Source organism: Drosophila elegans, unplaced genomic scaffold (genome assembly GCF_018152505.1).
Source record: "Drosophila elegans isolate 14027-0461.03 unplaced genomic scaffold, ASM1815250v1 contig_149, whole genome shotgun sequence".
NCBI lineage: Eukaryota > Metazoa > Arthropoda > Insecta > Diptera > Drosophilidae > Drosophila > Drosophila elegans.
Genome location: NW_024545513.1, coordinates 15,412,280 through 15,425,427, shown reverse-complemented (window position 1 = coordinate 15,425,427; position 13,148 = coordinate 15,412,280). Strand labels below are relative to the sequence as shown.

At 36.6% G+C, this 13,148-nt stretch overlaps 1 protein-coding gene across 1 annotated transcript in view; it reads left to right on the top strand.

Annotated features, from left to right (window-relative positions):
* Positions 1 to 13,148, top strand: part of LOC108137761 — an 89,333-nt gene that overhangs the window by 35,471 nt on the left and 40,714 nt on the right. The window contains exon 5 of the mRNA XM_041709471.1: positions 4,907 to 5,111. The gene's annotated coding sequence lies outside the window, so the exon portion shown is untranslated. The remainder of the gene's footprint in view (positions 1 to 4,906; positions 5,112 to 13,148) is intronic.

Genomic DNA, 13,148 nt, shown 5'->3' with positions numbered 1-13,148 from the left:
GAAACAATTTAAAAACATCAATCTTAAGCCATTTAATCTTTTGAAGGTTATATTAGCCATAAATCCTATACCAAATATTCCCATTTTCTATCAACTTTATATGATATTTTTAAAACCCTTGCGGAGGGTATTAGAGTTTCAGTCAGAAGTTTGCAATGCAGTGAAGGCGTCTTCTCTGACCCTATAAAGTATATATATGCTTGATCAGCATAAATAAAAATAATAAAAAAAAAAAAAAAATTTAAACGTAACTTCTTTATTTTTGTATCTTTTTTTTAATTTAATAGTAATAATTTGATAGTTCAGATTAACGATTTTAATTTACTTCAAATCGGAAATCGATATCATATAACTGTTATAGGATCGCGCGAATAATTGAGCTGAAAATCATCAATGTTTTTAAACATGTACGCATAAAAATCGAAATAAAGGTGTTTTCAAATATATTTAGTTTTTGCATTAGCTACAAGAGTATATAAACTTCGGCTTGTTTACAATTTCGAACTGCTACAAAACCCAACGTTTTTCATGATTTTGGCATAGTAAGCTGCGATTTGATTCAGATTTATGAAACACAGTGGCCGTGAAACTAATGTCATCGAACAAACTGAACTGTCAAAAGCTAGTAGCCAGGCCCAATCCCCAATATGTTCAGTTTGCCACCAGAGCTCGTCTGGAGCACAACTAGTTTTGGGAATAAAATAGTTCAAAAAAAACCTACAAAATTAAATGTGAAGCGTCAGGTAAGTTAAAAATGTAACAAAAAAAAAAAAACATACAAAAAAAAATTACAAAAAAAAAAAAAACCAAATTCTCGTTTTAGAATTTTATTGGTACACTTTAAGTGGTAATACACATACAGCCCAACTACACTACTTTACACTTGCCATTGCTTTCGATGACGACGACTAGCAATGGCAAAGCACTCGGCTTTCGACGGAACAGAGCTGCATGGTAAGTCTTTAAGCCCATAAATCGATTGATTGAACCTATGATTCAACTTTTAATTAATTTATTATTATTTATTTAGATAATGCTCGCCGCTTGAAAGCCAATGACTAGGTCATGTTGGAACATATAGAAGATCATTATGTGGTTGAGTGGGAATAAGCCTTTAGCGTTAGCAAATCTATGTGTAAGTTGCGATAAATCCAATTTCATTATTATCAATGATCGAATGACTTTGGCCACAGACGAACTGATGGTACCGGTCCCGCTGGACATGTGGCTTGCATCGGTTCAAAATAAACATCTGTTATATATGTAAAAGAATAAATATTTAAAACTAAATTAGGTGACTTTTGGAATGAACTCCGTTTTGTAGGCGAGCATGGGTGAATTTTCTTTCAGTGTAACATTATCAATTAAGTCGCGCGCTTCATGGGCATTCATGTGCCACAACCAACTATTCCAATTAGTAGTGCCGGTCCGAAGATAGTGTTCAGAAATTGACGGGGAATCTGGCAAATATTTCAATCTCCATCTCCATCTGCATCTCCATTGTCTGAAGGGGCGGCTAAAATGGGGGAGTGGCACTGAATATCGGCATATCGTGTTGCGGTTGCTTGGGACGTGTCACGCAGCTCTGCTCGGCGATAAATTTGTATTCAAAATGGAGAACCAAATGAAATTATCGACCACAGACAGATTTCAGACGTGGATTCAATTACAAAGCATGTGCTTGTGGGTTAAGGCAGGCTGTTGGGGGGGGGTTAAGGAGTCTGTGGGTCGGTCGGTCGGTTTGTCTGTATGTCCGTCCTTGTCTTTGTCTTTGTCTTCTGAGCTGCACAAATACATATGCATAAATTTCAGTCGATATTTACATAAATGTGCGAGAGCGGGTGAGTGGGTGTGTTATGACATTTGCTTACGAAATGAACATCATTATCGGCAGACTTGTGCTTCCCGTTTACACACACACTCACGCGTGCACTCGAAAAATAGCCATTTAATGCTTACATTTATTATAACTATTTTAAATACAATTACATGCCATTTTAGTTGCGTTTGCTAATTTAAGCCTTAGTTTATCAATGTTTTTGCTTAAACTAAAATGATAGTTTTTCTAGAAAAAAGAAACTAGTATTATAGTTAAGCTAAGGACTTTATTTTTTTTAATTTTCTTTTTAATATATAATAAAATATTAGTTTGCTGTCGCCATAAGAAATACTAATAAAATGTTATATTATTATATTATAAGATTTCTAGGTAAATATTTCCCAAGCCAAAATGATAACTTTTTACTTAAGCAAGTAACAAGGGAATCTATGTTGATTTTATAAACTTATTGTCATATTAAAAAAAATCTAAATAAGTATGTAATTATATATGTTTTTTTTTTAAACGCAGCTATATTTATGGTTGTCCTAAAACACAAATTAAAGTATTTGTTTTTCAAGTGCACACTTGGGCACTTAACGGCCAGTTCAGATGGTGGTTAATTAGCCACACAGATACACACACCTGATGGGCCACTCGCATCCCTTCAGTTACTCAACTCGTAACGTAATTGGTCTGTATACAATTGTAATTATAAACCACTAATAAGATTCGAACATGAAGCGATTTTCAAACTCCCACTGAATGTGGCAACGTGGCACAACCCATTTTGCTATTGAAGCCCCCCAATGAATTTCCCATCCTCTCCCACGCCCCCGCTCTTCCCGTCGTCGTTGCCACATCAACAAGTTAATTTTGCATCGCTGGGTGGATGGGGCAATTGGGTGTTTTTGAATCTCAATGGTTCCAAATGTTTGGAAAAGGGGTAGAGCTGTAGAGTTGTAGAGTTGTAGAGCTGGCGCTTAAGTGACTATTTAATGCGATTAAAATTGGAAAAGCTTCGCTTGACCAGGACACTCTGTCGACTCGAAGGGCGATCAATGGGGCCAAAGGGGTCAAGGGGATTAAGGGGTTAAGGGGTCACAGGTGCACCGTCCTGCAACCGATGACTCCCGGATGCACCGCCTCCAAATTGCATTTGCTTGTGACCTCTCAACTGGTCCATGCTGGCAAATGGAAATGATTGAGTTCCTGGGAAATCAAGTCAAGGAATATCAAACTGAATTATGCTTCGATATGGACGAGAAACTGGGTTTCCAATCGATAAAGCTTCCTCTCCGAAGTCAATTAATAGTTCTTAGTTGGGAAACGTAAAATTGAAATGGCAACTGTCTGAACGATTTACAAAGCCATAAAAAAAGTGTAGACAGTTTCAAATCACTTTCAAATTCCATTAATAATAAAATAACAGGAATTCCTTCTTAATTTTTCAAAAATGATGGAAAATATAAATATATAATTTATAATAAATTAACTTGAAGGCTTTTATCAAGTCTTAAGATAGTAATTTCTTTTAATTTTGTAGTTTTTAATAAGCAATACAATACTTTTTAAGTCTTGAATTATAACAAGTGGTAGTTGAAATATATTTTCAGAACTTCATTTTATGTAAAAGAAACTTAATATTGAACAATGTACTCAAGGTAATCAAATATTTTCTACCTTGAAAAAGAATGCTTGGGAAATGTTTATCCAATTGTATTTCAATTTGAATAGAGTTGAATGGTATTCCATTAGCCCTTTGAATCGATGACCTTGTCTAACTCTTCCATTCCAACCAAACCCCCCAACTTTTCGCCGCTTCAGCTGAGATTACGCGATTCCGAGGGCCATCTCCGCATCATCCACCGACGAAACGAAAATGAAAATGGAAATTGACAAGTGACCAAGCGACCAAGCGACCAAGCGACTGCAGAGCATGTGATGACCACCAAGGAGGAATGCACTCACATGTGAAATGGAAAAAATTATAATCCAAATAAGAGAATGCAAAAGGATGTGGCGACCGAACTGGGGGATCTGAAATTGGAGGAAGGGGTTTTTACCCGGGAAAAAGTAGTGGAAGTGGTGGTGGCAGTGGAAATGGAAGGCTAAGAAGCCGGCGAAGCGGAGCGAGGCAATCGAAATCGATGACGGATACGCTGGCAGGACAACAAGTCATCGGCTGCCCCGCAGATTGAGTTCCTGCCACTGCCGCTGCCACTGCCACTGCTCCTTGGAGGAGCTGTCCTCCTTTCCTCGTGTGGCTACTGCTGTAGCCATTTTTGAAAATTTCTTAAAATTCAATAAATATTTATGAGTTGATAATGCCAAAGGCACACACATACACACATACACACACACACACACACACAGCTGGCATGGTCGCTTGGTTGAATTAAATGGATTACGGATACACAATGGAGGTCAAGTAAACAGTGACCATTTAAAAACAAATGGTATTAATATTAAGATTTGATTAAATAATTTTTTTTAAAACCCTGCTTATGGAAAGTATCCAAATAATACAAAATATATCGTTTTGTTTAAATTATATATCACATTTTCTGAATTAACTTCGTGCCTTGTTCAGTTTAAAAACTAAACTCAGACTCCTTGATTTTAGGAATAAATTTTCTTTATTTTTGGAAAAATTGCCTTAAATTTTGTGCAAAAGGTTCAAATTTAAAGCAATTATTCCAAAAATTATGAACATTTTTCCTAAGATCAAGGAATCAAGTACAAAAATATTGCACTATTTTTTTAAACGTCTTGTCAATTTTATTTCTGGAAGAGTTTTACTCTATGTTTTTAGTTATTGGTTTATTGTTAAATACAAAATAATATTGTAACAGACCTGGATTCGTTTAAGCATTCATATACGACTCCATCTTATTTTAATGGCTTTATTATTTTGTATATTGATCAGGCAATTGATCCCCATCCAATTACGTATAAATTATGTTAATTTCAGGAATATTTCTGTATATATATAATATAATAATATAATAATGCCATGTTTTTGATTTTTAAATTTAAGTAAGTAATCAGTGATTCAGAGTAAAAACCCCTTATTCCCCGTTCTAGTTTTGTGACCTCAATTGTGCAAGGAGAACGCAAAAGGAAGTGTTCAGCGCCACGCACAAAATGCAAACACGCACAGCGGAATAACATCGGAGCGAGATGGGGCGACAGCGGACGAAAGAGACAGATACAGGGGGAGGGTTCAAAGGGCACGAGACAAGATGCTTGGTTAGCTGTGGATCCCAAAGTGGAACGGAATACATCGCAAGTAAGTGTGCATAATTCATATAACTCGTAGTTATCCGTTTGCCGTTCGCATTAGTGGACAATCGGGTGAAGGACATGCCACGTGTGCCGCAATTCGGCCACTTGAATTCATTCAAGGACCCCTCCAAAGTTTCCAAGTCCCTAGATGAGCAGGTCAATTTACTGATTTGATTGGACTGCAGAAAGGCATTGCAATTCATGCACCTTGTTTTTTAGGACAAATATCTAAACGCATATTCGAATTTATTGAAACGTATATTTGTGCTCTAAAAATAAATTGAGTAATATTTTGGGCTTCAATTAATTTATTTGTTCTCAATATATTTTAACAAATCTATGCCTCATTTTTATATGAACAGCAGTTGAAATTATTGTATGCAATTTCGTATTAACTTATTAACATAAAAATCGCCACCTTGATGAAAAATAATGGAAAAGTAATAATAAACATCTGACTATTGTTTTAAATTAAATATTAAATCATAATATAAATAGAATGCATTATTAAGTTGCATAATTTAATATTAAAATATTTTACTTACCCAGTAAATAAACTTTTAGCCTTCAGAAAATACTTTTTAGTGGAAGGAACTTTCGGTTTTTTGGCAAGGTCGCCAGCTGACAGTCAAGATGTTGTGATCAATTCATGCACATATTTTTGAATAAGGACTCGGACGTGTAGATAGCATCATCATTCCCCGATCAGATGTGTATTTGTGTATATATGTTTGACTATTTTTTCCCTTTCCATAAATGGAATTCATCGGAAATAAATTATTAGAAAAGTTTCTGATCTGAGAGGTTGTGTTAATCCCACTCTTCAGGTCTGAGGTCTAAGCCATCGACAAACACGTCGAAACAGATGAGCAAACTTTGGCAAACAACAAACGCCGACCAATGCGCAAACTTATTTATTAACAGGAGGAATGGTTAAGTTTTTTTTTAAGCCAAAGTGTGGAATACTCTAGCTAGAAAAGGGGAAACTTTCACTTGAAAAAGACGAAAAAAAATGTATTTTGGTGACTGTAGATTAATGTTTGCGTATTGGTGATTAAAAATTATATCGGACTATAGAAAATACTGAATAAACATTTTTAGAATTATATGAAGTTTTTAAATGCATTTCATTAATGGCTTTGTTGATATATTTAGAAAAATGAGAAATTAAATATTGCCTTAAAGTCAATAGATAGTTAGCTCTACCTTACATATTTTCCGGAATAACAACGTTAAATCTTTTAAAATTTTATAAAAAGAATAGAAATACCATCTGGCATAAGGATGTTTAGCTTTGGGTCATGTTAATATGTTTCAAAATCGATGTACTCTTTTTGGTAGGGCATGAAAACATTGAACGAAGGCGGCTTAATGAAATTCTGTGCATATTCCAGCACACGCACATGCACGCCCACGACCACGCCCACCCGCCCCCACGTCTGGTTTCTTGCTGCATAACTGTAAGTTCGTCCTGTGCGATTGTCTTCCGTCTCCGTCTGTCTCCGATAGTTTGTGCGGCAGAGGGAGCGAGAGGGGGCGTACGTGATGTTCATATTTTCATAGATTCAATAATTCATAAATTTTATGCACACACACACACACTCACAGAGCTATGCTGTGCGTGTGTGCGTGCGTGCAATGATCTGCGCTGATTTCAGCATCCTTTTCGCAATGTTTCATGTCCTGCCGTCTGTCTGCCCAACTTTTATTGGCATTCCATTGTCTCGAAACTTTTTTTATGGCAAAGGGAGGATCGTCGGCAATCAGACACGGGAAACCACCACTCATTTAAAAACAAAGAACGAAGTTAATTGACAGTAATGTGGTAACAATATTGCACTTACAGTTCGATTTTGTATCGAACATATATAAATGTTGTATGAATTTTACTTTAAACCAGGAACCGTAGTCATTATAAGTGATTTAATAAAAAGCTAAGCTAAACAAATTACTTTAAAAATAATTAATATTTTTTTAACTATTCATAAAAAGGTTAATTCTTGATTCGCTTAATAAGCTAAAAAATAACAATCTCTTCCAAGCACAAAAATGTTATTCTTTTTTGTTTTGCTCAAAACAATAATAGTTATTTTGTGATCGATTAAATAATACTCGAAAAATTATCATTAAATTGTGATAATTATGTTTTTTGTAAAATAAAGACAGACCTATAAATTGAAATACAACTTTTTAGTATTAAAAAATCATATATTATAAGATATGCGCTTCAATTAGGTTCTATAAAATAACTGGCAACAAATTGCGGATCGTTGAAAGGCAGCCTCCATTGACTTTGGCCAATAAGGGCGATGAGTTGGCTAATAGTGTTGCCTACTTTTGCGGGCATGACATGTGGGCGTGGCAATGGGAATGCCGGGTAGGACATGCGGACAACATGCGATGTACACATACGACAACGGCTATGATGTCGACTCCGTCGACACTTTCAGTTTTTTAACTCAATTTTCAATAAAAACAGTGCACAAAACTTTTCCCTCGCTGCCTCACTTTGTTGTTAACTTAATTTCGTTTGGCGCTGTTCAGTTGGCAGTTTTGCAGGCTAAAAGCATTTCATTGTTGTCCAACTCGTTCTTCGCTGTTGCCACTGTCGTTGTAACACACCCAACACACCCAACACACACGAAAAACACACAACCACACTGCGAAGGCATTTTACACGCACTGCGAATTCTCCACATATATCGACTGCAGCTTCCTCGTTTCTCACTTCCCGAACTGCTGGCATCCTCGGCTCAGATTGCTAATTGAATTGATCGATTGCGAACCACCGGAAGAGCCGAGCTGGAGTCAAGTCTAAACCAAATCCTGAGGAGCACGGCCTTGCCTTTGACTCCAATCCATTTTAGTTAGTACCTCTAACCCAGTACTCGCAGCTTTTCCTTGTCGCCAGCCATCGCTCATTATGGGCATATATTTGTTTATTGTAAACGAGGGTGAACCATAAGCAAGTTGCTATTTCTTATATTGAAAGCTAATTTTCTATCATATTTTTGTTAAGGTCTATGTCCTTGAACTTTTGAACTTGGTACTATGTGAAACACTTTTAGGGAGTCTCGAATTATATATTTAAGAAATATTTTGGTGCGAATATCTAGTTCCCTTTTTATTTAAAATAATTTATATTTGTTTAACGCATAGGAAAATTTATTTTAAAAAGTGGCAGAACCAATAATAAACCTAACTCAGTTACTATACGTATAAGTGATAAATTTGGTTCTTTTCTTCTTTTTTTTATATGAAAACAAAAAGAAGAATGAATTTTAAATATCAAGATTTTGTTTTTAACATAATATCAATCATTTTGAACTGAACATTTTCCAATTTAAGAAATAAATATGAAACTGTCAAAGAAAGCGATCAAAATGAAAGTATTTTTATTATGTAAAATGTATATATATTTTGCTGAACTCAATTTAGCTATTTGTAAATACAGAAGCATGTTTTGAGAACAAGGCAAAGGTATATTCAATATCAAAGAGCCAAGCGACATTTAAGGTCCACTCTTTTGGGCCCAAACCGCTGCCATTGTAGTCATTTTTAGCCACTAATCACTCTCGAATAACAGGCCAGTGGCAGCGCCATAATAAAAATAATGATGTGACATAAAAACAAATTCCTCGGTACAATATGTGCACTGCCTTCGTACCGTTCGCTCCTTGCGTTCCTCACGTTCCCTCGAACTCGCCAACTTTGTCGATATATTGTCATAAATCTTTCATTGATTGCAAACGAAGACATCGCCAAGTTGAAGTGGGTGTGGCGGGAAATTGGGTGTCTGGTGGTTGTTGGTTGGTGGCTGGTGGCTGAATGCTGGTGGTTGGGTAACCGTGTCGTGTGGCAAAATAGAAATTGTACAAAGCGGCCAAGCTGAAATAGATATAAATATTTTAGCCATCGTCGCCAAGGCAGCTGGCTGTTGCTCGTTGGTTCCTTTTTTGTGAGCTGAGATACCCTTACACTCGGCATGGATGTTGCTTACCAAAAGAGTCCAATTTTCCTGCAATCCTGCAATTCAGTCACAATGTCTATATATCCGTTCCAACTTTATTTATACAAAAAGTTGCATTTCGTTTTTTAATTTTTATGGAATCATTTTAAAGACAAGCAAAATTAAACAACATTTTTAAAACTAATAGCGGAAAACAGCATTCTTAGGGGATTAAACTATTTAAAAATTATGATGCTATAATAAAAAATGCTAAATGAAGCACTTTGTATACCAAATTCTTGTGATTTATGGCACAAAAATAATTCTATTGTTTGAATGATAATAGAGCTTCCTGGGGTTAAACGTTCTAAAAAAATAAAACAAGAAATTGTTAAAAGTTCATAATTTTAAGAAGTCTTTTACTTTTAATATTGTGTTCTTTGGTTTTGCTCTAAACACTTTTGATAACTTTCTGCAGTAAATTGGCATTTTAAGGGATTGACTAACGTAAACTACTTGTTATTCATAAAAAGAGCTAATTTATTGTATGTATCGAGTTGAGTATTTCGAAGAAATACTATTTTAAGCCATCGAGTTGACGCATTGAACTCATAAATGAAGTTACATTTTCAAACTTTAACTTTATCTTTTTGCTACCTCTCTAAGAAACCTTTTGAAGAGTACTTTTAATGATCAACTTTAAATTGATTTTAGCAGGAAGGGTCTCTTTTGATTCGTTATATTTTGCCACGTATGGCATTGTTTGTCTGTGACTCTTCTTTTTGTGTTCGTTTATCTTGTTTATCGTGGATTTCATTATGGCTGTGGTTGCGTGTCTTTTGCTTTGCGGTGGCTTATGCCGCCATTCGATTTTGAAAATGTAAATCTCTTGTCGTCGTCGCTGTCGATGGCGCTTTCCCCGGCCCCCCGCTCCCCCCGGTTTTTCCTTTTTCCCCGACTTTCCCAGCAGTTGGTGTGTTTGGTAAGGTGGCAAGATGGCAAGATGGCAAGATGGTGGTGTCGGCGGCATCGTTTGTCAACATGTCGGCAGCGCTGATTGGTGATTTTGATCTGAATTATTAAGTTGCTTTTAATGCGTTTGCTTTTGCTTTTGCTTTTGGCTCCTTTGCCTTGGCAACGAGCCTTCGCTTTTCTTTGGCACACTTTCAGTCAGTTGCTTGGCCAAATCATTAGGCAATTGTTCAACTGCACTTCTGCCGCTTTGGCTTTCTACTGAGCATTTTAGCTTTAAATGTGCAAAATATGTAAAATGCCAAATATTGCCATTTAATTATTTTATTTTCTATTTTGGTATTTAAAATTTTTAAATTCCAAGCTTTAATGCCATTTAATTTTATCTCTTATTGCGATCTTTTAAACCTATGGCTAAGACTATTAATTATGGCTAACACACTGATTTTTTTGTCTAAAATTAAGATTGTTGGATGGAAACCCAGATCAGAACTTTTATCACAAAACATCCCATTGATTTAACAAAATTAAAATGGTCCAATTTACGCATTTTTCCTAAGGGGTTACATCATACATTTTTGCGAAAAAAAAACAAATTTCTGGATAGGAAGCCGTTTGATTGTGATTTTTATTACGAGTTTGTAGAGGTAAGGCATTCCATATTTGGGCTCTTAATTGCATTGTTATGGCTTAAACACTGAATATCCTGTACAAACATTAGGCTCTTTGGATGAAAAACCAAAATCATAATATTTATTTCTATCCTCGCTCGCTGGTGCTAATACAGGAAGGATTCACTCCTCGTTGAACCCTAAGTCCTTTCACCGCCAGGACTTCATAGATATGCCAAAACGGACTCTATCAAAATGCCGGGCAACCGCTTCGGTTTCGGTTTCGGTTTTAGTGTCCTTAAAAAGGAGCAAAATCGCCGCAAGTTGAACAGCAACTGAGCAAGTAAATTGAGACACGACGGACACGTGAGTTTGATAGATTGAGGGATGCAAAGGAGGGGTTACACACACACACACACACACACACACACACACACACACATACACACACTTCCCGGGGCGATGGCATCCTTGGGCGTCTGGCATCCTTGCTCGTGATTGTGCCTGTGTGCGTATTTCATTAACGTCGCCTTTGAAAATCCATTCATTTATCAAAAGCAAACTTCAAACACGCACATCTCGTGTGTGTGTTTGTGTGTGTGTGCTAGAATATCCTGTCTGTCTGCATAAGGATGCGTGAGTAAGTGAGTGTGTGTGTGTGTTGGCAACAGATACTGCAACAATTTAGCAGGGAGCGTCGTAAAAACGAGGCGGCCAAAGGGATCAATGAAGTATGCCTAAGAATCTGTCATTTATGACACATGACATACTTTATGAGGCCCAGCTTGCCGGGAACCGGGAAAAATTTGGCCAAGGACCTCGACTTTGCGGGCCAGGATAATAACAGCGGCGATAATAAAGATAAGCCGAACGAAACTTGGCCGAAATGCAATTGAAAGTTTTGCTCTTGGCAACTTGACGCCGTCGTCCACAACATAAAATCCGTGTCCTGCGGCTGTGCGTATCCTTGTATCGGCGTTCCCATCCTTACAACAACCACCACCCCACCCCGCCCTCTGATTCTAGGCCAAGCTCATGTATGTATTTGTAACTCTTGAAATCTGCTCGTAAATCTCATAGACTTTGCTTTATCGAAGTCTGTGCCGTACTGTTGTTGCCCCTTGTGTGTGGCATGTAATCCTTTTTTCTTCTCTTCGCTGCCGGCTCGTAAAGCGCCTGGGAATTTATATTTATGGCTTGCCATGTTATACACACACACACTTGGAAATATGCCGCCCGCCCCGCCCACTTTCCGTTGGCGCCTAACCCCCCTCCATCCCATTTGGCCAATTTAATGCGCTAATTTCGTGTAGAGATGCGGTGCTGGCATATGAAACATGAAATTATATGGCTTTGAATTGATTTTATGCGATTGGTGGGGTTTTGGTACAAATTTATTACATTTTTTGGATGAAATTCCTAAGTCTAATCCAGTTAGCTACTGGTTTTTAAATTTTATTAATACATACTTAATAAAAACATGTTTTTCTAAATAGGTTTTGCACTTGTGGGTATTATTTTCAAGTTATTTGAAATTATATTAAAGATTTAAATATATATTTAACTTAAAATATCCTTGTTACAAATTTGTTTTATTTCGATCCCTAATTTTCTTAAATTAATGAAGTAAATATTTGTGAATAAGTTTTATGTTAGATGATTATTGTTTTAAAAATAATAATTTCCTCCCCAATTATTTGATATAATAATAACATATGTTATTTGTCTATTAAACATATATTTTACTTAAAATCTTCTTGCTAAAAAACACATTATTTTACACAGTGTTCTATTTTGCAAAAAACTTTGTTTTATTTCGAACATTGATTTTATTAAATTAATTAAATATATATTGGTGATATTTTTTTATGTTAGCTGATAATGCTTTTAAAACGATTTATCTACCATTTATTTAGTATGTGTACGTGTCCCATTCAAATTATTTAAAATGTGAGTCCAATTAAATGATTATCCCTTAATTTATCCTTTGTGTATCGGTCACATCCCCTTGCCGTTCCAAAGTTGTTGGCCTTTAAATGTTTTATGGCTGCCTTCTCCTTGTTCCGATTGACCCACACTCCCTGAGAACCAAGAGGCCTGGTCGACAATGTCGTCCCACAACTTCATTCCCATTCCGATTCACATTCACATTCACATTCACATTACCCATTTTGCCAACTCTCGAGTTCGATGCGCATTATGAATTAAGCACAAGGAAGGCAGCGCCTCCCGCAATAATTGCAAACTACTGAAGCATTTAATATTTTGAGTGCATTTCCGCGTTACGCGTTGACCAACAAAAAATCGCCAGGACGAGGACATAAGCTGGCCAAAGGATCTGGAACAAGAGTTTGGGTATTGGCCCCCCCCCAATCCGAAATCCAACCGAATCGAACCGAACTGAATCGCATCGAATCGAACTGAATCGAATCGAATCGAAGCGGATGGAAATCGAAAGTCGAGGGGGCAAACAAATCGGACTGGAGATTGAGCCGCCGGCGGTGAGGTC